Source organism: Entamoeba invadens, assembly GCF_000330505.1.
Source record: "Entamoeba invadens IP1 unplaced genomic scaffold scaff_1105074726049, whole genome shotgun sequence".
Taxonomy (NCBI): Eukaryota; Evosea; order Mastigamoebida; family Endamoebidae; genus Entamoeba; species Entamoeba invadens.
In genome coordinates this window covers 5,269-9,720 of record NW_004440337.1, presented here as the reverse complement: position 1 = coordinate 9,720, position 4,452 = coordinate 5,269, and positions in this window count along the sequence as shown.

Below are 4,452 nucleotides of genomic sequence, written 5' to 3'. Positions count from 1 at the left end.
AACGTGACATCGATTGGTAAAAGGTCTTTCTATGAATGTTACGGTTTAAGCAGTATATTAATACCATTTAGTGTGACATCAATTGGTTATAAATGTTTCTGTGGATGCAGCAATTTAACAAGTGTTACAATTCCATCCAGTGTTATATCAATTAGTGAAGAATGTTTCAGTAGATGTGATAAGTTGTGTAGTGTTACACTACCATCAAGTATAACATCAATTGACGATAATTGTTTTCCCCTTAACACAATCATTTATCATGAGTGATCTTTTTAATTGAATTACTTTTATTTTATTTATAAATTAAGAATATTAATACAATAATTTAAATACATGTTGTCAGAGTGGTACAGGGAGTGAAAGTGGACCTGTAAAAATGAAAGTGAAATGCAAAAACTAAAGTTTGGTCGATAATAATAGCATTTTTTACACCAAAAACGGCTTTTTTTCACAAATTTCTAAAATGACAAAAGAATTGTGGAATGATTTGAATTGATATTTTTAAGAAAACCAAAATCAACCATTTTCAACTTAATAATAATCGATCTAAAAAACAGAAAAAATGAAAAAACCTAGCAAAAAAATCACGTGGTTTCTTCAGAAACAGTCCCTCATTTTTTCAGAGTTAATTTTGAATGGAGGCAGGAGTGCATTCTTGAAAATATTTCACTGGATGATTATATCAAAGCATCACCTACAGTTATCGACGGTACAAAGAGTGAAGAAAAGACTGAATGTGGAAGTTCCTTCTTTTATTATGAAGAAGAAAAGACGTTCCCTACTGAGAAGGAACGTCATTAATTAGTGGTCAATAAAAAATATTTGTCCGAGAACCTTGATGAATCTATTCTTACTCCAAAACAATTCATTTCTCGTTTATATTTGGAAACAAAATACGACGAAGATGTAAAGGCAAAAGTCAAACAATTCTTCTATAAAATACTTGCAACTAATAAATTGGTTATGCGTCGGAGTCCAGGCAATTACAGGTTCATTTCATAACAACAAAAGTGGCAGAATTCAACAAAGACAATGGCGGGAGAGCACATGTTATCGACTACACTGTTTTAAAAAACGTTTACAACATCTCACCAAGTGAGGTATCAAGACTGAAACTCCGGGAGAAAAGTCTATTTGCAACTAAAGAAACTCACGTCTTTTGTTTCTGAATTTCTTTATTAGAGAAGAAACGTTCGATGAATAGTTAATTTAATTAACAAAATCTTGTTTTTATCAGATTGAAAATAGTCATTCAACAATTTTGGACTATAGTCACCCGCTAAAAGGTATAAATTTCCGACAAATGGTTTAAAGAAACCATATTATAGTTTTTTTAAAATTATGTTTTTAGATTGTGTTTCAATTTGACATTTATTTTTTTATAATGAAAGTATTTCAAAAAAACTAAAATTTTACTAAATTATAATACATTGTCAAAAATAGATTAAAGGTGAACTGAAAAACAATTTTAATGGATAATGCCGTACATGTGCATTTATTTGAACAATACCAAAAAGGCCAAACCTGCAACTGTGATGGTTTTCGACAATTCTTCCAATTCTTTGGATGTATCAGGTTCATAGTGTTGCTCACTGAAAATAACACAACCTTTGTTAGCTTAACTCCATTTGTTTTTCGTTTTCTTTAACTTCTTGATTTGGGGATATTTGGTAGGCTTAAAAGAATAATGTCTTTTTTTAATTTGCTTTTTCAAAAAGAAGTCAAGAAGAAGGATATGGATGGTAATTTGTTTTGGAAAGAAAAAACCATTTTCACAATATTGAATTCAGAAACAGACTTAAAGTGTTGATGATATTGGTGGATTTTTTGTGGTTACAACACCTCCTTTAATATTATTGCTTTTAAACATACTGTGATAGTCAACTGGATTGACAAGACACCCCAAAGTGTTGTGTATTTATTGAACATTGTAAAGTTATAGAAACACCCTAATACAGAGTGTTTCGGAATAATTTGGTTAAACAATTTATTCTGAAACGATTTCCGTTGCCTCAAAAGAAAATAACGATTGCATTACTTTTTTCCAAATTGAATTAAAAAGAAAGGGAAAAAAGACCATAGAAGGAACAAAAGAAGATAAGGAAACCCCGTTTAAAGATTGCCGTTGTTTTTTAAACCAATTAAAAAGTTTAACAAAAATTGAAACAGTGTGATTTTTTTGTTTTTACTTTTTTAATGTTATTTGTGTAATTATTACTGTTTTTTATTGTTATAGTAGAAATAATAAATTATAATTTCTTTAGACCATTTGTCGTGTTTTTATTGCTTTTAGCGGGTGACTATAATTGAAATAATAAATTAAAATTGTTATAAAATAAATATTATTTTTCAATACTTCTTTGTTAAGGGAACAAATAAGTGGTTCGATTCACATTAATGAACTTTAAAATAATTTATTTATATTTATTATTTAAATTATAAAATTATATGTTGTTATTTAAACCCTGTACCAAACCCTGTTAAATTGAATTGAACTGGTGTTTTCAAGAAACCTTACCTATTGTAAGGCACTTTGGTCCACCGACCTCTAATATCGCGTTTTTTACACAACTTTGAGAGTATAGGTGTTTCCATATTTGTAATTCCAAATTGACAAATCAACAATTCACTTGAGAAAACATATAAGTTTGTTGTTTATGTTTCTCTGAAAATTAATTACTGACCTATAGGTTATTTGTTTTATCATTTATATTTCAAAATGATGTACTTTGTTTAGTGTGTTTAATTTGATTACTCTAAAATGTGCCAATAATTAAGCTAAGACAATAAAGCATTTTTGATTTCTTCTCCTCACAATTCAGCAAGTTTTCGAACCGAAGTTAATAAACCTTTTTGATTGGTCAGTTACAAGAGGCTTACAAGTGTATTTGTCTCGAGGGCTTGTTGATTGTATTCAATTGTATCTTTGTGTAGACAGCATTGGACATGGAGCTAGCTCAGTTTCGTGTTAATTTTACTCTTTTTTTCCTTTGTTTGGTTTAATTAATTATTAGCTTTTTATAATATTTCGAAAGTGTGATTTTAATATAATTATTAATTAAAAAACTATAAAAAGTTAAATATTTATTACAAATTTGGTCAAACTCTCGAAATAATGTCATTTTTCTCCTTTTTTCGGCTATTTTTTGAAAAACAAAAAGAAAGGGTTTTAGTAATTGACCAATCAAAATTAATTTTTTTTGAAACCCTTGTTTTTACATTTCACTTTCATTTTTACAGGTCCACTTTCACTCCCTGTACAACCTTTTAATTAAAATGATCTCCAAAATTCAAAACTATAACATCTGGTCAATTCCTTGATGAAGAAGAAGACTCCGTTAATTATAAAAAACTGTAAGTAAAAACAACAACAGTTTGTGTTGTTATTAGTAATTTTTAAGTCAATATCAAATAAAGTAATATATTTAACGTTGAATATTATGATGAAATAGTAAAATTTGGGCCACAGTTATCAAAGTTGGTTATGTTAAAAAAAACCATTCTCTCTTATCGTAAGAGTTTGTACATTTTTTTATTTATTAACAACGCTTTTTAAATTTGTGTGAATCAAGTTGATAAAATGTTTAAGTGGCGACAAAACGCTTTTCACAAAAGTTCTTTGTCTTAGCAAATTGTTTTTCATTGTGAATAGAAATAATTTGAAATAACAATTATTTGAATATCTTAGGCATTTTTGTTATCATTTTAATAACAATTTTACTAAAATCACAAAAAAACTACAAATGAGTTAAAAGGGGTTTTTCTCTTTTTTATTTTTTTCATACAAAACGAAAAAACATAAATCCAAAGTGTTGAACATTAAATAAAAACAAAAATTGTTTATGACAAATACTTTTAAAAATTTTCATCTAAAATTTTTTTAGAAAAATTCTTCATCTTCACATTCAACGTCATCAAAAATTTTTTACTGTTGTAATCCAGAGTTTTAATTGTCTTTTTGTATACTTTTACTGTTTTTTATAGTCTTTTTAGGAGGTTTTACAATAATTATATTACATAAATAGTCCAATTCTGATTTAATAATAAACCTCTCCATGAATTTGTAAACATCTTTGTTGCTTTGTATTATTTCTTATTTTCTAAGAATTATCGTAATATGTTGTATCCCAATTTTGTTTGTTTTTTTTACTTCCAAAGACCATGATTTTGTTTATGAAAGGCGATAAAATGGAAAATTCGGTGTTGTCCACAACATAAAAATTGTATTTACAATGTCTTCAAATTCGCATTTCCCGAAATTTCAAGGACTTTTGCTGTAACTATTTTCTTGTTAGTAACATACAAATAAGGTTTACTTGCTAAGAATGTGTTTTGTTCAAAATAGTTATTATCAAAATTTGGAGTGCAAATAATATTTTTGTTCTCGGCTTTTTGCGTTGAAAGTATTAGTAATTCACGACAAATAGCACATTTATTTAAATCGACTCGGTT